This window comes from Bufo bufo, chromosome 2, assembly GCF_905171765.1.
Source record: "Bufo bufo chromosome 2, aBufBuf1.1, whole genome shotgun sequence".
NCBI lineage: Eukaryota > Metazoa > Chordata > Amphibia > Anura > Bufonidae > Bufo > Bufo bufo.
The window spans coordinates 441340751-441363012 of record NC_053390.1 but is presented as its reverse complement, the minus strand read 5'-3'; the positions used below and the strand labels follow the sequence as shown (position 1 = coordinate 441363012).

The window sequence follows — 22262 nt, the reverse complement described above, 5'->3', positions numbered from 1 at the left end:
TGGCCAATTATGGGTTCCAACCTGCCGTGTTACCGGAGGTATTCTCTCCCCAGGATATTCCGGCTGTGGAGGATCACCTTTCCGTCCTACGTGCTTCTTGGGTACAGATCCAGAAGTCCCTTGAGGTCTCTGCGCAGCGCCAGAGACTCCAGGCTGATCGCAGACGAGCGCCTGCTCCTTCCTACCAGGTCGGAGACCGTGTATGGTTGTCCACCCGCAACCTCAACCTTCGAGTGCCCACTCCCAAGCTGGCGCCTCGCTTTGTTGGTCCCTTCCGAGTGCTTCGCAGGGTAAACCCGGTAGCCTATGCCCTTGCGCTTCCTCCTGGCATGCAGATCTCCAACGTGTTTCATGTCTCCCTGTTGAAGCCACTGGTGTGTAATCGTTTCACTTCCTCGGCCTCGTCCGGTCCAAGTGGGCAATCGTGAGGAATATGAGGTGAGCAATATCCTGGACTCACGCCTGGTCCGCGGTCGGTTGCAGTTTTTGGTCCATTGGCGTGGTTATGGTCCAGAGGAGCGTTCCTGGGTTCCCTCCGCAGATGTCCATGCTCCTGCCTTGCTCCGAGCCTTCCACGCACGCTTCCCTCAGAAACCGTTTTGTGCTCCGCGGAGGAGGGGCCCTTGAGGGGGAGGTACTGTCATGGTCTTACCTGCTTGCTGCTCTCCTTCGTTTGACATGTGCTGGCGGCCATCTTGGTTTCTGGGTTTCTTGTAGCCTTCCACCCTGCGGCTCCTCCTTCCCCTGGGAGGAGCTGGATGCCTAGCTCATATATATAGGAGGTCTGTGGCTTCAGTTCCTTGCTTGGTCCTCTTGTGTTCACATGCTTCTAAGACTGCTGCTGCTTCTGGTTCCTGATCCTGGCTTCGTCTGACTACCCTTCTGGTTCCTGATCCTGGCTTCGTCTGACTACCCTGCTGGTTCCTGATCCTGGCTTCGTCTGACTACCCTGCTGGTTCCTGATCCTGGCTTCGTCTGACTACCCTGCTGGTTCCTGATCCTGGCTTCGTCTGACTACCCTTCTGGTTCCTGACCTCTGGCTTCGCAAAGACTCTGCTCGGTTTCACCATCCGTTTGGACTTTTGCTTTACAGCTTTATTTTCAATAAAGCCTTCTTATTTTCACTTATCTCTTGTTGTACGTCTGGTTCATGGTTCCGTGACAGCTAGGAGTCCACTAAGACTTGAATGAACCCACCAGTTCATGGCTGCCAGTAGATGCATATATTTATTTCCTGAGGATGTGATTACCGTTGAATTCCGGGGGAGAACTACAGTAATTCAGCACTAGACTTTTTCCCCGGTAGGGATAGACACCAGGGAAATGTCCCATGTCTGTGTAAAAAGCTGCATCTCTAGTAGGAGCCAATTTACCGTACTTTCAATTTTCCATTGGGTTAAAGGGATTGTCTGTAAATAAATAACTTTTCACAAGTGCCCACAGCTTGCCTCTGCTATGGAAAGATTCATACTTACCTGCTGCCCACCGCCCTGGTCCTGCACACTGGCTGCCATGTGTTCATCTTCCGGTCTGTAGGTAGTTTTCTTCCTCCTGGGTGAGGGTCTTTTGCTCTACTGTAGCCAAACACTGGCTTCAGCGGTGATGTCTCTCTTCTGGACATCAAAATCATAAATCACAGCAGAAGGTTTCTTTCATAGATTTTATTTGCAATAGAATGCGGCGTAAATGTGCGAACGTTTTCGGCCGTGTCTGGCTGTCACGGATGGTGTTGCAGAAAGCTGGAACTTATAAATAAACATCCGACTGGCTTGATCACAAACTAAGGAGCATATGGGTGAGCCCTAAAAACCCCTAGAGCTCTCCCTGACTGCTATGCCTATTCAAAGGTCTTTATGGTAGACGATTGCATGCCCACGTACCTTATACTGTGTGACACCTGAAAACCCTATAATAGTGAGGGGACACGACCACCGGCTCCCTGCACTTAATACGGACGGAGTCAGGGTCACCTAGAATCAAGCCAGCAAGGAAACACAAATAAAGGAAAAGGACTTATCTGAGGAATCAGCAGTAGCAGCCTCCAGCAGTGAACAACTCATCCAGGAAGAAGCATAAACTGCAAAGTGAGGCAGTATGGGAGGGAATATAAAGGGAGACAATTAGTGTAAATAGGTGACAGCTGGGAGAAGGAAAGGAGATGACAAAGTGAAACCAAAACAAAGAACCTCATGCAAGAGGTAGAGAAGAACGTCTAACAGACCTTTTCACAGAACTGGCGGCGACACTGGCCTTCGTCAGGCACTACAAAAGTTATAATAGGGTATTTTCAGTAAAACATAGTACAAGTTCAATTACATCCTTATATATCATGGATATGTATTGATATACTTCTATATAACAAAAAACGCCGCCCTCTGATTATCCAGTCATTTTCGTATCTGATACAATGGTAGAATAACTCTTTTACATAAGAGTTCATTTATTGCACCTGTTCATACTTGGAGCCGATGTATGATTTTTGGCAGCATTTTATATTAAAAATGACAGAAAAAAATTAGCTTTATAAAAAAATTAAAAAGATCAAACAATTGGTATCAAATAACACCCCATGCTAAGCAACCCCCCAAATCCACACGACCTCTTGACACATAAACTTGGCCAGTAATTGTTGTTGGGAAAGATAACAATCCTAGTTCTGTATCCTCTGCTGACGCAATGAGGCATCTCAGAGAGACCCCTGAATGGGGCTAGGAGTCCACTAAGACTTGACCCCCCCTAGAACCAGCCAATATTTTTTTACCCCTCAGGGCCGCACCGCCGATCACCACAGGCGGCGCGGCCCTGGATGTAATTGCGGTAGCGGTGGGGAAGGCAGTAGGAGATAAGCGCTTCCATTGTGGAAGCGCTCATCTCCATAGTCATCTGTATCGCCGTCCTCAGGACAGCGATACAGATGGCTGTGCTGCGGCAGGGCAGGGGAGGGAGCGGCGTCTCCCTCTCCTGTTCAGCCTATCAGAGGCCACCTCAGGCTGCGCGATGATGTCATTATCATCGCGCCGCCTGAGCCGGGCAGCACACAGCAGGGACACAGGCCGGAAGAGGCCTGCTTCACATCGCTGCTGATGGAGGTAAGTATCAGTGTTTTCTTTTTTTGGAGGGGGGGAGCTGGCACTATGGGGACATCTGACAATTCTTACAGCCCCATTTTTTTTTGGGGGGGGGGGGGGCACTATGGGGGCATTTCTTACTGGCACATTATGGGTGGCACCATGGGGGGAGAGGAGCACTATGGGGGCATCTGGGGGCTCTAAAGGGGCTTTTTTTTTATTGACACATTATGGGGGGCACTATAGGGGAAAACTGCACTTTGGGGCATCTGGTGGCACTATAGGGGCATTATTTGGGGGCACTATGGGGAAGTGTGGGCTCTAAAGGGGCCTTTTTTTCTTATTGGCACATTATGGGGTGCGTTATGGCATCTGGTGGCACTAAGGGGGCATTTTTACTGGCACATTATGGGAGGCACTATAGGGGAGAGCGGCACTATTTGGGGGCACTATGTGTCACGGATGGTGTACAGGAAACAAGACAATGCAATATATTCAATGACTCACTGGATCCACAACTAAGGAACAAAAGGGAGACCCCTGCATGAGACCTGCCACTCTCCCTGACTGCTCAGCCTATGCGAACACCCCAAAGGTGGATGGGCGCATATCCACGTACCTCGGCTATCTAATACCTGAAGACCCTACAATAGTGAGGGGACACGACCACCGGCTCCCTACACTAGACACGGAGGGAGTCAGGGTCTCCTGAAATCCAGCAGACAGAAAATCACAAATAAAGGAACAGCACTTATCTTGCAGAGGACTGGGAAATAGGAACAGCATGCACACACACTCCAGGAAGTTGTATAAGCCGCACACTACTGCATTATGGGGAGGAACTTAAAGGGAAGCAATCAGTCCAACTGCATGACAGCTGAGATAGACTAACGAGATGAGGAACTGAAACCAAAACAAAGAAACTCAAGGAGGAGGATCTGGAAGGCTCCTGTCAGAGCTTCTCAGCTGTCTGGTTGTGACACTATGGGGGAGTGGAGCACTATTGGGGCAGATGGTGGCACTTAGAAGGGGCATTTTTTACTGGCATATTATGGGGGACACTATGGGGAAGGGGGAGACAAGCACTATGAGGGCATTTACTGGGGCACTATATAGGGGTATTTTATACTGGCATACATTATGGGGACATTAGCTCAAGTTGCGGGAACTAAGCGGGGGTATTTCATGAACTGTCATATTATAGGGAGAATTATTACTACTAGGAGGTATTATGTGAAGCTTTACTACCACTGGGGGGCTATGAGGAACAAAGTTACTAGTATAGGCACTATAGGGGCATTATTACTACTAAGTGTGCTATTACTACTAAGTGTGCTCTGGCAGAGAATTATTTCTATTGGTGGGATTTTGGGGAGCACTGTTACTTTGGGGGGCACCCTGCCACAGTATCAGCTTAGCACAATAATTTTTTGGGGACATTATCTTTATACTATTAGTGTCTGGGAGCAGTTATTCTTTAGAGCACTGTGTGCCAAATATTGTTGAAGGGGGCACTATCTGTGTGGTAGTAGTATATACAGGTGGACTTTCTCTGCAGTATAGTATTGGGGGTGGCAGGAAAGGGTGCTCAAAAGATGTGAAAATGATGGAAATGTGGGAAACTAATGTCTGTTTGTCAATCTCTGCAGAGACGGGAGATGGCTGAAAAATCATCATGGCGGTCTGGTCTGAATGGAGAAGATAAAGAAAGAGAACGTCTACAACAAAGGGGACATCACTGGATGTAAGAGGTATGTGGCGCTATGTAGGAGAGGAGATGCTCCGGCTACTCCCCCTGCCATTTGCAGAAGGAGGATTCAGAGCTGGGTGAGGAAGGCCAAAGGGGGCAGCAGCCCACGGGCAGGTGGCAGATGGTGGGGGGGAACCACAGGCCTTGAGCAGGACCTGGGGAGGGAGGAGTGCGGAGGAGCTTCCTGGCTGTAGCTTGTTGTATAAGCAGGCAGTGCAGCCAGGACAGACCCTCCCCTCTCCGTATGATGTGTAGAGACAGGCCTCAACAAAAGAATTTCAGCAGAATTTTTCTGTTCCTACGGAGCTTTGAGAAATGGCAACACACTACGCCCCCCCCCCCCCCAGCATTTTTAAATATAAAGGGGGCTTTAAAAAATGGGCAGGCAAAAGAATTGGCACAGCGCACTACACGTGCCACATTTTTTTGCCTTTCGGACCCCCCCTAGACAAAATTCCTGGGTGCTCCCCTGTTCCCTTTTAATGTCCCCTAAAGGTGGCCACACACATTAGATAGAAGTTGGTTGACGATCTCACAATCGCATAAGTGTCTGTCCATATGTATGTGTCTGTCCTTGTGTGCATGTGTCTGTCCCTGTGTGTTTGTGTCTGTCCCTGTGTGTTTGTGTCTGTCCCTGTGTGTTTGTGTCTGTCCCTGTGTATTTGTCTGTCCTTGTGTGCATGTGTCTGTCCCTGTGTGCATGTCTTTGTCCCTGTGTGTTTGTGTCTGTCCCTGTGTGTTTGTGTCTGTCCCTGTGTAGGTGTCCTTGTGTGTATTTGTCTGTCCTTGTGTGCATGTGTCTGTCCCTGTGTGCATGTCTTTGTCCCTGTGTGTTTGTGTCTGTCCCTGTGTGTTTGTGTCTGTCCCTGTGTAGGTGTCCTTGTGTGTATTTGTCTGTCCTTGTGTGCATGTGTCTGTCCCTGTGTGCATGTCTCTGTCCCTGTGTGTTTGTGTCTGTCCCTGTGTGTTTGTGTCTGTCCCTGTGAAGGTGTCCTTGTGTGTATTTGTCTGTCCTTGTGTGCATGTGTCTGTCCTTGTGTGCATGTCTCTGTCCCTGTGTGTTTGTGTCTGTCCCTCTGTGTTTGTGTCTGTCCCTGTGTAGGTGTCCTTGTGTGTATTTGTCTGTCCTTGTGTGTTTGTGTCTCTCCCTGTGGGCTGTTTCACACTGTCGGATGCCGTGCGTGACATCCGCTGTGTGAATGAGAGCCAAGCCCCGCTCCGGACAGCAGAGACACGGAGCATTAACATGATTGATTTTTTACTTACAAAATCACAGTGAGATAAAGTTGTCACCGTGATTTTGTAGTAAAAAGATCACAGAGAGGCAAAGAGCATTATCAATCATGTTACTGCTCCGTGTCTCTGCTGTCCAGGACAGGGCTTGGCTGTCTTTCACTCTGCGGATTACCCGCACAGCATCCGCTCGTGTAAAAACAGCCCTGTGTGTGTGTCTCTCTCCCTGTGTGTCACCATCACCATGCTGACAGTGTTCCTATGCCTTGCCGCAGCTGCATCAGGACGTTCTGTGCGGAGCAAGAAGAAAAAGATGGAAAAGGAGGCAGCGCCGCTAGCATGGAGTCCGTGGGAGAGACACAGGGAGGCACGATTTTTCTCACGCGCGTGCAAAACGCATTACAATGTTTTGCACTTGTGCAGAAAAATCGCTCATGTTCCCGCAACGCACCCGCATCTTTTTCCGCAACGCCCGTGTGAAACCAACCTAAGAACGTAGGTAACACTACCACAAGATCTACACTAGTGTTATCTGTGGTTTTACATAGTACTGCAGGTAACACTACCTCATTATCAGCACTAGTGTTATCTGTGGTTTTACATAGGACTGCAGGTAACACTAACACATTATTAGCACTAGTGTCATCTGTGGTTTTACATAGGACTGCAGGTAACACTACTACATTTTCTGTACTCAGATAGCCATGACTGTGTTATCTGTGCTGTTACATAGGACTGCAGGTGATATCTACTATATTATCTGTACTCAGAGTTATCACTGTGTACGGGGGCCCACTGAGACTTTATCGCCCAAGGGCCCACATGAACGGCTCTGGTACAACCGCCCCCATCCCCCCCCCTTGTGCTAAGAAGCGGCGAGCGTTCACCATGGCGCAAGCAAATGATGAGGTGAGATCTTTTTTTTGCACAGAGAAAAGAAGGGGTCATTAGTAAATCTGGGGGGCACTAATGTGGGCATTACTATTACTTGGGGGCACTACTAAGGGTATTAATATTACTGGGGGCACTTTCAATTCTGGGGAAGCTAATGGGGGAATTATTAGTTCTGGGGCGCACTGCACTAATGGGGAAATAAATATTATTGGGAGGCACTAATGGGGGCAATATTAATAATGGAGGGCACTAATGAGGGCATTACTATTGCTGGGAGGCATTAATACTGGCTCTAATGGGGGCACTTTCAATTCTCAGGGATCTCAAGTCTCCCGGACGTTCAGGGAGTCTCCCGCTATTAGATAGCGGCTCCCTGACACCCGCATGTGAAACAATATATCCCGGAAATGTTTACTCGCAGTAAACCTTTCCAGCAACCTGTAGCAGTGTCCCCTTCTCGGCGCGTGTGCACAGTGCAAGAAGAAGCCGATGCCAGCAGTCCGCAACGGCGCATAAGGCTGAGCCTGTGCGCACGCGCGGGATCTCAAAGCGGGAGGAGGGGGAGAGGCAGCACTGAGGAGTAGAAGGCGGCGCTGGGCACGAACGGCGATGCGTGCAGCCGGGCACCATGCATCCACAGACCTCCCCTGCTTGGGCACCTTAATTCAATGATTGTCAGGTTAGTAAAACCTGTTTTTCCGCAGAATAAAGCCACAAATAGCTTTTATAAGGCCACCTTAGAAATCAGAATGCTACCTGGACATGAGCAGATGTTTAGCTCACAGGGCTTATAGGTGGTGACAGAATCCCTTTAACCATATACAGAAATATGATAATTTGGGGCAGGGTAATGAGCCCCGTCCTCCACACCATAGAGCAAAGTGTGCAGATACTGCATATGTCTGGAAAATGTCATAAAGAGTTTGTGAAAGAAAACCTCCCTGAAATTAGGTTTTGCAGGTTGGGATGTCTGAATTCTGGGGGTGCTAATAGGGGGCATCATTATGGGTCGCACTAATGGGGGAATATTATTGGGAGGCAGAGGCACTAATGGGGGGTATTACCGTTACTGGGAGAACTAATGGGGGCAATACTATTACTGGGAGCACTAATGGGGACACTATCAATTCTAAGGAGCGTAGAAGGGCCGTATTTTTTCTGTAGCAAAAGGCGGCAACCCTAGCTACGCGTGACCAAAGACTACACTACTGACAGGAGGGTGTCAACCACCTGCACATTCCAGCAGCGCGCCATGCGCGCTACACCAGCACTCCTCCTACAGCCAATCAGAAGCGAGCATCGCCCACGAACCTTCACTGAGACTGACAAGTCCATCCACCAATGAGCCGTGAGAAAGGCGTGGCTTCGCGTATCAGCCAGATGCTAGAGTTATTGGGGAAGGATGTAAGGGGGTGGGGCCTAGGAAGCCTGCAGACAAATGAGAACGGCTTGCTAGGATAGCGGCTCGGGTGGTTGCCCTGGGAGAGGGGAGGGGTGATGCGGCACCTGAGGGGGCAGCGAGAGTCCAGAGGCCTGCACTTGTCGCCAGGTGAGGCAGCGGTTTGTCACAGTGGATGTTCTGGATGTCACGCAGCGCGGGAGGGGCTGGGGTGATGGAATGTTGGAGGTTGTGTGCTATATTGCATCTGACTGTATGTGCTGCCTGTATCGTAATGTATGCCTGCCCAGCAATGGCTTCTAGGGGCTGTATCTGTTGTCATTGGAGGTGGCTGACATGTTTAGTAATGATATGTACTTAGCCATGTGACTAGCAGCAGTCACAGTGTGGGCAGTGTTCACACCAGCCTCCCCCTCACAGGCCAACCTACCTGCAGGTGAGTGTATGGGATATATTACTGGTCCTGGCAGTGGGATTGTCAGTATATGATGCCCATTGAGCGCTCATCATGGTCAGTCACACGACCCCTGGAGCCAAATACAGACATGAGATATAGCTATGAATGCTGAAGCGTCTATTACTACGTGTCCTGTGATGATGTATACGTTTTCCCATCTGTTACTTTTAGAAAACCGAATGGCTACGTTCTAGTATCCGCTGGTTGTGTCCATGCTATCGATCTAGTGGACTGGTACCCGTAAATGTTCCCACGGTGGGGGCCACGTGGGATAGGAGAAATGAAATGTTTTGGTTAAGACCTTATGCACACAGGCGTAGTTTCAGTCTAAAAACGCGGATCAGATGCGGACCTATTCATCTCAACGGGGTCGCAAAAGATGTGGAGAGCACACTCATACCTCCGTTCCGTAGTCCCGCAAAAAAGTAGAACATGTCCTGTTCTTGTTGGTTTTGCGGACAAGGACAGGATATTTTTACAGAAGTTAAAAGAAAAAATGGTGGCCGGGATCCGTGTTTTTCGGATCTGCGATTTGCAGACTGCAAAACGCTTATGGCTGTGAACATGAGTCCTAACCCTGTAATGACCAGTCCTTGAAAGGCTGCAATGACCAGATGCTGGTTTGTGGCGCACGTTGTGGTTTAATGATTCTAATTTTTTTTTTTTTTTGGGACTACCGAAATAATATATTTTTTTTTTTATGTGACATCTAGGGCTTTTTATTATAATTTTTATATAATGTTTTTTCTTTTGGGAAAACTGCAAAAAAATGTAAGATTTTTTTTCAAACTATAATATGTATGGTTTTGCGTGCAACTGTGACGATAGCATGTTTTTTTTGTTCTAGTTGTAATATATATATATATATATATATATATATATATATATATTTTTTTTTTTTTTACCTATTAAAAGACCTCTGGGTGACACTAACACTTTTTTTTTTTTTTTCTTCAAAATTTCCACTTTTCCACTGTAACCAAGACATCTGAAGGATGCCCTGTTACGGGGGATGACAGCCCCCTGTGGGGGCATTGTACACAGGCAGAGCTGGTCCTGAGACACTCGGCGATCGGGTCCAATAGAGGATAAGCTTTTTGTCTTCTCCTCAGGGCTCCCAGCTGTCACACAAGTATGGCGCTCCAGATTAAGGCCTCTTGCACATGACCGGATGGCTTTTTTAGTATTTTGCGGTCCACAAAAAACGGATCTTCAAAAAATATGGATGACGTCCGTGTGCATTCCATTTTTTGCGGAACAGAACAGCTGGCCCCTGATAGAACAGTACTATTCTTGTCCGTTATGCAGATAATAATAGGACATGTTCTATCTTTGAACGGAAATACGGAAACGGAAGGCATACGGAGTAATGCATCTCTCACACAACCATATGGCTATTTTTGCACGGATCCATTCCGTTTTTTGTTTCCGTTTCGGTTCCGTTTTTCCGTTTGGCGTATGCAGTAATTACATTGGGCTGGGCATAACATTTTCAATAGATGGTTCCGCAAAAAACGGAACGGATACGGAAGACATACAGATGCATTTCCATATGCATTCCGTTTTTTTTTGCGGACCCATTGACTTTAATGGAGCCATGGAATGTGATTTCCGGCCAAATATAGGACATGTTCTATCTTTGCACGAGACACGGAAACGGAATGCATACGGAGTACATTCCGTATTTTTTGCGGATCCATTGAAATGAATGGTTCCGCATACGGAACGCAAAAAACGGAACGCAAACGGAAAAAAAACCTTTCATGTGCAAGAGGTCTAAGGCTTGGGCTACACAACGACATGTGTCGTGTGACTATTTGTCACAGTAATTTCGCACAACACGTGCGACACCATAGTCAAGCATTATAAAATATGTTGTGTGATACATGTCGTGATGTAGTTGTACCCCTTTTTGTCCCAGTGCCAAGCTCGGTAAGCTAAGGGTAAGGGATCCTCTATACAACCATATCAGTTTTGTGGTCCGTGTGCATCCTTCAATTTTCGAGGGAACCCAAATAAAAAAAAGCCTATTCTTGTTCGCAAGACAGGTTCTATAATTTGGTGCCCGGTCCCATGGATGTGGACCGCACAGAAATGACATCCATGTGCTGTACATTTTTTTATTTTTTTTGCAGACCCATAGAAATGAATTGGTCCATGTGTGAGCTGCAAAAAATGCAGATCGGACATGGACCAAAAGTATGGCCTAAAGCTGCCGTCCAAGGTTAGGAAAACATTCTTCCTGAAACAGTATCCCAGTCTAATCCATTCACACGTCCGTGGTGTATTGCGGATCCGCAATACACCTGGCCGGCACCCCCCATAGAACTGCCTGTTCTTGTCCGCAATTGCAGACAAGAATAGGACATGTTCTATTTTTTTTGCAGAGCTGCGGCCCAGGAAGTTCGGGGCCGCGCTCCGGAAATGCGGATGCGGAGAGCACTACTCCGCATCGATTCCTGCCCCATTGAGAATGAATGGGTCCGCACCCGTTCCCGATATTGCGGAACGGATGCGGATGTGTGAATGGACCCTTAGAAGAGGCCAGTGCTCCGTGAGTGCCGCGGCCTCTTCCTAGGCCATATTACATCACCGTACATCAGTCATGTGGCCTAATTGCAGCTCAGCCCCATTGAAGTTAATGGGGCTGAGCTGCAACACCAAGCACAGCCACTATACATTGTATGGCGCTGTGCTTGGAGAGCTGCCGGTAGTCGGCTGCACTGACCAGAGCTCCGGTGAGTGCAGTGGGGGTCCCGGGGTGTTAGAGCCCTGCTGATCTGATAATGATAACCTATCCTGAGGATAGGTCATCATTATATATCACTAGATAACCCCTTTAAGGGCGAGCATACACTTTCAACAGCTATCTCTCCCTACTCCCTCCAGGCTCCCCCGTACACATACATGTTCAGAATCAGAACACATGTATGTGGGAGAGCAGAGAAAACTGCTGCCAGACACTTCTTGTGGTGGCTTTTGTCCTAGGAGAATAAAAGGGTCAGGGGAAAATATTAACTTAGTCTGATCCTTCTTTTCCTTGACATCGTCTGTTGGGGGAGAGTCAGGAGCTCCCCACACACATTAGACTGACGGCCAAACCCGCCATTTGCTGTGTTTCTTACTTCAGTTAGTTGGCGACGGTTTCTGGTGTACATTTTAAGTGAGTCAGGTCTACCTCCTTCGTAAAAGTGGCCTAGGAGATAGAAAAGGGCAAAAACTGACAATTTTGGCGCAAAATGGCACTTGCACAACATTTCTAATTTTTGTGCTACAGAACACTGACGTAGAAACTTGATCCACTTCGTCCAGCAGCTGGCGGTGAGTGAAATCTAAGCCTTTGGTGTCTCCTTGCCTCCCTGGCAGTGGAGGATGCTGAGGAGGGAGCTCTACAGAACATACTGTACCTTGTGCTGAGGAGGGCCAACGTACCGGTCTTCACACCTCATCATAGCTCATCCTCCATTTCCGTTCTAAACCTGCACTCTCTGGGTACTTCCTGTTTTGCTTAATAGAAAGGGGATTTTCACATTATTTTTTTTCTTTTTAAAGGCTTGTAAATCTCTGTGTTCTCGTATCTCGTATGAACACTATTCATATCTATATAGCCTGCAGGAAAGGCGCTGTAGTCCACTTGCAGGCAGCATTCCTTGCTGGCCGTCTGTCCGTCCAGAGATAGCTCTGGTGATATTGCATTCTGGGAGGTTTCGTCTTTTCACCAGACACCGCAAGGACTCTGATGAAAGACAAACTTACTGTCTCAGATAGGAAGACAAATATGCATGCTGAATTTTACTTATCACCCATCTAGTCCTAGAGTCTTTATTTAGACCAGAGAAATCTGCATGCTTAGTAGTACTCATTGATTTAAAGGGGTCAATCCCGTTTCATGCAACTGGAATGGGATTTTCAAAATAGATTATTATTATAATTTTTTTTAAAGCATTTCCTTCATATACCATACCATACCATACCATATATCAGAATTATCTTTTACAAATTATTTTAATTAGTGTGTTTTATAGTGAATCTGTCACCAGCAACCTCCCTCTACAACTGTTAGCATAGACACATAGCTGTGGTTCACCTGATTAAAACACAGTTTTTCTTTTGTTGATCCAAGACTCCGTTCCCAGGTTATATTTTTTTCTTAATATGCAAATTAGGTATTTGGTGCAATGAGGGTGTCACCATGCTCTCGTTGCACCCATGCTCCACTTCTTCTTTCTGAAGTTAACCCCTCCTTTGTTGCTTTGCCACTTACTTACATTTCCCTAACGCCTCCACACCGGCGCTGATAGGAGCTTGATCCCACCTCCCAGGAACAGGAAACAACAGCGGAAGCCAAATAAAAAGACACCTCCTCCAACCTACTCCAGTTGTTGTTGTTTCCTGTCCCTCAGGACGGGTGGAAGCTTGGCCAGTGCGCTGGCTGAAGATCTAATGCGCTCAGCCTAGGATTCTTCCTCTTCTTGAAAGGGCTGAGCAGGAGACTCTGTGGGCAGGAGGATTCCTGAGACTCGGCATTGCCCTTCCTCTTCCGGTTTCGCGCCTCCGGCTGTGGCTGATGTCGTCGCGACAGCCGTAGGGGTTGTGGCCAGGAGGATGCGGTGTGCTCCCGGAGTCGGCGTGCGGGAGGAAGAATTTAAAACTGGCTCTGCTATCCCAAGAAGAGGTTTTTTGGCTACAAGGTTTCCAGGATGTCCTCCGCTGATGCTGACTCCCCACGCAGATCTGCTGATCCCTGCAAGGCCCTCAGCCCGGTAAGAGACCTCCTCTGTTTGCAGCAGGGGTGCAGTGAGGTTCATGTGGTATTTCACTTATTCCAAGATCACCACACGGGTGCTGGTGTTGGTTCTTCCCTTGGGTCTAGTTTTAACCTAATGTACACTGCTCAAAAAAATAAAGGGAACACAAAAATAACACATCCTACATCTGAATTAATAAAATATTTTTCTGAAATACTTTGTTCTTTACATAGTTGAATGTGCTGACAACAAAATCACACAAAAATAAAAAAATGGAAATCACATTTTTTAACCCATGGAGGTCTGGATTTGGAGTCACACTCAAAATTAAAGTGGAAAAACACACTACAGGCTGATCCAACTTTGATGTAATGTCCTTAAAACAAGTCAAAATGAGGCTCAGTAGTGTGTGTGTGTGTGGCCTCCACGTGCCTGTATGACCTCCCTACAACGCCTGTGCGACCTCCCTACAACGCCTGTGCATGCTCCTGATGAGGTGGCGGACGGTCTCCTGAGGGATCTCCTCCCAGACCTGGACTAAAGCATCTGCCAACTCCTGGACAGTCTGTGGTGCAACGTGACGTTGGTGGATAGAGTGAGACATGATGTCCCAGATGTGCTCAATTGGATTCAGGTCTGGGGAACGAGCGGGCCAGTTCATAGCATCAATGCCTTCGTCTTGCAGGAACTGCTGACACACTCCAGCCACATGAGGTCTAGCATAGTCTTGCATTAGGAGGAACCCAGGGCCAACCGCACCAGCATATGGTCTCACAAGGGGTCTGAGGATCTCATCTCGGTACCTAATGGCAGTCAGGCTACCTCTGGCGAGCACATGGAGGGCTGTGCGGCCCTCCAAAGAAATGCCACCCCACACCATTACTGACCCAATGCCAAACCGGTCATGCTGGAGGATGTTGCAGGCAGCAGAACGTTCTCCACGGCGTCTCCAGACTCTGTCACGTCTGTCACATGTGCTCAGTGTGAACCTGCTTTCATCTGTGAAGAGCACAGGGCGCCAGTGGCAAATTTGCCAATCTTGGTGTTCTCTGGCAAATGCCAAACGTCCTGCACGGTGTTGGGCTGTAAGCACAACCCCCACTTGTGGACGTCGGGCCCTCATATCACCCTCATGGAGTCTGTTTCTGACCGTTTGAGCAGACACATGCACATTTGTGGCCTGCTGGAGGTCATTTTGCAAGGCTCTGGCAGTGCTCCTCCTGTTCCTCCTTGCAGAAAGGCGGAGGTAGCGGTCCTGCTGCTGGGTTGTTGCCCTCCTACGGCCTCCTCCACGTCTCCTGATGTACTGGCCTGTCTCCTGGTAGCGCCTCCATGCTCTGGACACTATGCTGGCAGACACAGCAAACCTTCTTGCCACAGCTCGCATTGATGTGCCATCCTGGATAAGCTGCACTACCTGAGCCACTTGTGTGGGTTGTACAGTCGTGGCCAAAAGTTTTGAAAATGACACAAATATTAGTTTTCACAAAGTTTGCTGCTAAACTGCTTTTAGATCTTTGTTTCTGTGATGTAGTGAAATATAATTACACGCACTTCATACATTTCGAAGGCTTTTATCGACAATTACATGACATTTATGCAAAGAGTCAGTATTTGCAGTGTTGGCCCTTCTTTTTCAGGACCTCTGCAATTCGACTGGGCATGCTCTCAATCAACTTCTGGGCCAATTCCTGACTGATAGCAACCCATTCTTTCATAATCACTTCTTGGAGTTTGTCAGAATTAGTGGGTTTTTGTTTGTCCATCCGCCTCTTGAGGATTGACCACAAGTTATCAATGGGATTAAGATCTGGGGAGTTTCCAGGCCATGGACCCAAAATGTCAACGTTTTATTCCCCGAGCCACTTAGTTATCACTTTTGCCTTATGGCACGGTGCTCCATCGTGCTGGAAAATGCATTGTTCTTCACCAAACTGTTGTTGGATTGTTGGAAGAAGTTGCTGTTGGAGGGTGTTTTGGTACCATTCTTTATTCATGGCTGTGTTTTTGGGCAAAATTGTGAGTGAGCCCACTCCCTTGGATGAGAAGCAACCCCACACATGAATGGTCTCAGGATGCTTTACTGTTGGCATGACACAGGACTGATGGTAGCACTCACCTTTTTCTTCTCCGGACAAGCCTTTTTCCAGATGCCCCAAACAATCGGAAAGATGCTTCATCGGAGAATATGACTTTGCCCCAGTCCTCAGCAGTCCATTCACCATACTTTCTGCAGAAGATCAATCTGTCCCTGATGTTTTTTTTGGAGAGAAGTGGCTTCTTTGCTGCCCTTCTTGACACCAGGCCATCTTCAAAAAGTCTTTGCCTCACTGTGCGTGCAGATGCGCTCACACCTGCCTGCTGCCATTCCTGAGCAAGCTCTGCACTGGTGGCACTCCGATCCCACAGCTGAATCCACTTTAGGAGACGATCCTGGCGCTTGCTGGACTTTCTTGGACGCCCTGAAGCCTTCTTAACAAGAATTGAACCTCTTTCCTTGAAGTTCTTGATGATCCTATAAATTGTTGATTGAGGTGCAATCTTAGTAGCCACAATATCCTTGCCTGTGAAGCCATTTTTATGCAACGCAATGATGGCTGCACGTGTTTCTTTGCAGGTCACCATGGTTAACAATGGAAGAACAATGATTTCAAGCATCACCCTCCTTTTAACATGTCAAGTCTGCCATTTTAACCCAATCAGGCTGACATAATGTCCAGCCTTGTGCTCGTCAACATTCTCACCTGAGTTAACAAGACGATTACTGAAATGATCTCAGTAGGTCCTTTAATGACAGCAATGAAATGCAGTGGAAAGGCTTTTTTGGGATTAAGTTAATTTTCATGGCAAAGAAGGACTATGCAATTCATCTGATCACTCTTCATAACATTCTGGAGTATATGCAAATTGCTATTATAAAAACTTAATCAGCAACTTTTCCAATTTCCAATATTTATCTAATTCTCAAAACTTTTGGCCACGACTGTAGACTCCGTCTCATGCTACCACTAGAGTGAAAGCACCGCCAGCATTCAAAAGTGACCAAAACATCAGCCAGGAAGCATAGGAACTGAGAAGTGGTCTGTGGTTACCACCTGCAGAACCACTCCTTTATTGGGGGTGTCTTGCTAATTGCCTATAATTTCCACCTGTTGTCTATCCCATTTGCACAACAGCATGTGAAATTGATTGTCACTCAGTGTTGCTTCCTAAGTGGACAGTTTGATTTCACTGAAGTGTGATTAACTTGGAGTGACATTGTGTTGTTTAAGTGTTCCCTTTATTTTTTTGAGCAGTGTATATACCCTTTAGGTTAAAGAGGTTGGCCCTGCAAAGTCCATTGGTGGTGAATCTACAAAAAAAGAAATGTTTGATGTGCAGGAAGAGTCTCCCACCTACTAATAAAAAGCCGCTATGTCCACGCTGCACAGAAAAAGTGGCAGCCCAGAGTCTCCATCATTTATGGAAAACCTTAAAACCCTTATTAGGGACTAGGTCAATTCGGCAATAGACGAACATATGGCTCCCTCCTCTCCCCAGCCATCTACCTCAAAATCTGTGGATCCGTCCTCTGACGTATTGGATAAAGGAGAACTTTACGATACAGAGGGGAGGAGTCAGGAGCAAGTAAGGCGGGGAGCACTGGGCACTTGCAGCACACTCTCCGCCCCTCGGCACTTGCGATAGGTATTTTGCATATTTTTAAAAATTCATTTTAGGTACTTTTGGAGGCTCTGAAAAACTAAACATGGGTACCATTAGTGTTATGGATCTGCCTCCCACAGAGCTACAGTCAGGTCCATAAATATTGGGATATCGGCAGAATTCTAACATATATTTTTGTCTCTATACACCACAATGGATTTCAAATGAAACAAACTAGATGTGCTTTAACTGCAGACTGTCAGCTTTAATTTGAGGGTATATACATCCAAATCAGGTGAACGGTGTAGGAATTACAACAGTTTGCATATGTGCCTCCCACTTGTTAAGGGACCAAAAGTAATGGGACAATTGGCTTCTCAGCTGTTCCATGGCCAGGTGTGTTAGTCCCTCATTATCTCAATTACAATGAGCAGATAAAAGGTCCAGAGTTCATTTCAAGTGTGCTATTTGCATTTGGAATCTGTTGCTGTCAACTCTCAAGATGAGATCCAAAGAGCTGTCACTATCAGTGAAGCAAGCCATCATTAGGCTGAAAAAACAAAGCAAACCCATCAGAGAGATAGCAAAAACATTAGGCCTGGCCAAAACAACTGTTTGGAATATTCGTAAAAAAGAACGCATCGGTGAGCTCAGCAACACCAAAAGACCCAGAAGACCACGGAAAACAACTGGTGGAAGACCGAAGAATTCTTTCCCTGGTGAAGAAAACACCCTTCACAACAGTTGGCCAGATCTAGAACACTCTCCAGGAGGTAGGTGTATGTGTGTCAAAGTCAACAATCAAGAGAAGACTTCACCAGTGTGAATACAGAGGGTTCACCACAAGATGTAAACCATTGGTGAGCCTCAAAAACAGGAAGGCCAGATTAGAGTTTGCCAAACGACATCTAAAAAAGCCTTTATAGTTCTGAAACAACATCTTATGGACAGATGAGACCAAGATCAACTTGTACCAGAGTATGAAGAAGGAAAGGAACTGCTCATGATCCTAAGCCTACCACCTCATCAGTGAAACATAGTGGTGGTAGTGTCATGGCGTGGGCATGTATGGCTGCCAATGGAACTGGTTCTCTTGTATTTATTGATGATGTGACTGCTGACAAAAGGGTGTCAGCAGGGTGAATTCTGAAGTGTTTCGGGCAATATTATCTGGTCATATTCAGCCAAATGCTTCAGAACTCATTGGACGGCGCTTCACAGTGCAGATGGACAATGACCCAAAGCATACTGCAAAAGCAACCAAAGAGTTTTTTTTAAGGGAAAGAAGTAGAATGTTATGCAATGGCCAAGTCAATCACCTGACCTGAATCCGATTGAGCATGCATTTCACTTGCAACTTTATCTCACTGTGATTTCGTAGTAAAGAGATCACAGAGAGGCACGGAGCACTATCAATCATGTTAATGCTCCGTGCTTCTGCAGTCTGCATCGGGTCTTGGCTGTCATTCACGGAGCGGATGTCACGCACGGGATCCGCTCGTGTGAAACAGCCCTAGAGGCCTGGCAGAGCATCACCAGGGATGAAACCCAGCATCTGGTGATGTCTGTGCGTTCCAGACTTCAGGCTGTAATTGACTCCAAAGGATTTGCAACCAAGTATTAAAAAGTGAAAGTTTGATTTATCATTATTATTCTGTCACATTACTTTTGGTCCCTTCACAAGTGGGAGGCACATATGCAAACTGTTGTAATTCCTGCACCGTTCACCTGATTTGGATGTAAAAACCCCTCAAATTAAAGCTGACCGTCTGCAGTTAAAGCACATCTTGTTCGTTTCATTTCAAATCCATTGTGGTGGTGTATAGAGCCAAAAATGTTAGAATTGTGTCGATGTCCCAATATTTATGGACCTGACTGTATATCATCAGTTTAAAACATGTTATGTAGTTGACAGACTCCCTTTTAAACAAATTTCAATTTATTCAATGTCCCTACAATGAGGAGGGACAACGCAATAGATCTTTTAAATCTCTCTCCTCGTTCTAGCAATCGGTGGGGGTCTCCGCATTCAGATCCTTATCAGTCAGAAACTTTGATTATTTCTCTATGGCATATCAGTAGTTTTGTGTAAGCTTGTAAGAACTGTAAACTTTAGGAACCTGAACTATGCAATAATTCAGCTTTATTCACAAGGCATATCCCTTTGGTGGTATCTGTTCTCTCTTGGCACATCATAGGTTCTACTCATCACATTTTTATTAGAGAAATGTAGTTTTTCTCTTCGTACAGTTACACACTGTTGCTCTCTTAGTCTCATCTTTGGTCTCGCTAGACTGAAAACAGATTGAACTGTATGCTGCATAGTTTCACTTCTTGGTATAGTAGTTATATGGAGTTTTCTGTAATCTGTCACTAGACCACATCCTGCTGTCTTGTTGATGCTTTAGAACAGAGCTTCTCAAACCTTTTCTTCAGGCTCTCTCCTCATCCATGCCAAACATGGGACATGTAGAATACTGTCAGTACCTGCCAGAGTGCCCCGGTATTAACCATTATTCTCCCAGTAGTAGGAGCTGAGATTTAAATCTGTTATTTGTGATTTCAGCATAAGGCCCCTTAGTGACCACTCTTAAAGGGGTTTTCCGACTCTAAATCTATCCTCTAGTTAAGTCATCAGTATCTAATCGTGGGGGGTCCAACACCTGGGACCCCCCACGAACAGCTGTTAGAAGGCACAGCAGCCTTCTCGCAGATTACCAAGCACAGCGCCTTACATTGTATAGTGGCTGTGCATGAATGGGACTGAGCTGTGCCTAGGCCACGTGACTGATGAACGTGACATCTTTGGCCTCGGGTAAGCTTGGAGAAGGCATTGTCGATCAGGTGCCGATGCCTTCTCAAAGAGCTATGAGCGGGGATCCTGGGTGTCAGGTCATCCGTATCTGAACAGTAGGGATCCTAGAGCATGGATGCCCAACCTGTGGTCCTCCAGATGGTGCAAAACTACAATTCCCAGCCTACAACAGGGCATGGTGGGAGTTGTAGTTTTGCAACAGCTGCAGGGCCGCAGGTTGGACATCACTGATCTTGTCCTTCTGTTTCATAGATCAATTTTGCCCTATTTTATTTTATTTATTTCTTTATTCTTTTTGCATCTTCAAACTGTTCAATCAGTGCTCTTTCATAATAAGAATTGTATCTATTGCTGTGCTTTAATCTCCACATAATGCTTCTCTGGAAAAGAGACATGCAAACTCTCTATTTCAAAAATTCGGCAAACTTGAAACGAACCGAATATTAAAAGGTTCGCTCATCCCTAGTTTGTATACAGAGATAGCTGCAAGCAGAGGTCGCAATAATGCCTGTACTAACGTCATAGACGCCTATACAGGCAGTTTTACTCCCTAAAAAATGTCTAATGCGTATGAATACGCACAATGGTTTCACTGCCGTTCATGAGCGCACTGATTGCTGTGAACGGCACAGGCAGTACACCAATCCAATAACCGCTCCGTACAGAGTTTTGTTATTAGGGAGGAGGCTGATGATTTGCCAGTATCCACAGGCTGCCGTGCCATTGGCTGCTCCTCTCACACCCCCATTCTCCCGCGCGCTGAACACAGCAGCTGCAGCTTCCTTTTCAGTTATTATGAAAATGGGGAGCGCTTTCCACCCCCACGCAATTGTCGGCTGCGGATGAAGTACTGCTGATAAAGGGAAAGCATGGCAGAAACTGAGCTTCTGCTGAGCAAAGACCATGTGCCCAGGTGATGTGTCACCAGAAGTACCAGCGTGCCCTGCAGGCTTCTATCTGCTGCTGGGAGCTCAATGTGGAGGTTTATGAATGGAAAAACTAATAGCCAAGAGGCTAAACAAAACCCTTTCTGACCCTTACGTTAAAGCATAATTCTCATTTGATTGCTCTAATACCTCAACACCTACAGGAAAAAATATTTTAAAAAAACCTGCTGTTTCTCTAGCTGGCCTTATGTTAAAAGTGATAAAGACGCCCTAAATTAGGGCATTTAAGATACACTCTGGTGTTCCAAATCAACCCCCAGGGGTTAATATCCACGCGTGGCTGAGAGACTAGACGCTGACACATAGATGGTCATGTGCCCAGGTGATGCAATCTTTAACTTTCAGGGCTCCAGATGGCGACCAAAATGGTCGCCAATGCGACTTAGAATTTACAAATGGCGACAAGACTTTTTAGTCTTGTCGCAATTTGCGACTAGACCCGCCGCCGCAGCTCTGCTCAATACAGCGGCGGGGCACAGGAGATGATTGTTCTCAGCAGCGCAGTGGAGGAGTCTCTCCCTCCCCCCCTGTGCTGCCTCCGCCAATAAGAAGAGACGGGAGGAGGAGGAGGGGCTGTGGCCACTGCGCCACCAATGAAGATAACTGACCTGTAATACAAATACAGGAGGCGGGTGCTGGAATCAAATAGCCGACACCCGACCTCTGTGACAGGGAGCTGCGATCAGCTGCAGTTGAGTTAACCCTTCAGGTGCGGTACCTGAGGGGTTAACTGCCGCTGATCGCAGCTCCCTGTCACAAAGGTCGGGTGTCGGCTATTTGATTCCAGCACCCGCCTCCTGTATTTCTATAAGAAACATTGGTGGCACAGTGCGCCCCCCCCCCCCAGTATAAAAAACATTGGTGGCACAGTGCGCCCCCCCCAGTATAATAAACATTGGTGGCACGGTGGGAAGTGCCAATGAGGGTTAAAAAAAAATTAACTCGCCTCCTCCAGTTGATCACGTAGCTGCCGGTCTCCTGTTCTTTCTTCAGGACCTGTGGTGATGTCACTGAGCTCATCACATGGTCCATTACCATGATGATGTATCATGTGATGAGCACAGTGATGTCACCACAGGTCCTGAAGAAAGAACAGGAGACAATCAATTGGAGGAGGTGAGTTAATTATTTTTTTATTTTTTAACCCTCATTGGCACTGCCCACTGCGCCACCAATGTTTATTATACTGGAGTGTTGGGGGGCGCACTGCGCCACCAATGTTTATTATATTGGGGGGGGGGGCGCACTGCGCCACCAATGTTTATTATATTGACCTTCTACTATGCATTCTGTATTAAGAATGCTA

At 46.9% G+C, this 22262-nt stretch overlaps 1 protein-coding gene across 3 annotated transcripts in view; it reads left to right on the top strand.

Annotated features, from left to right (window-relative positions):
- The first annotated feature begins 8377 nt into the window (after positions 1–8377).
- Positions 8378–22262, top strand: part of LOC120989405 (F-BAR domain only protein 1-like) — a 179682-nt gene continuing 165797 nt past the window's right edge. For all 3 annotated transcript variants that reach the window (XM_040417486.1, XM_040417485.1, XM_040417487.1), the window contains exon 1: positions 8378–8494. The gene's annotated coding sequence lies outside the window, so the exon portion shown is untranslated. The remainder of the gene's footprint in view (positions 8495–22262) is intronic.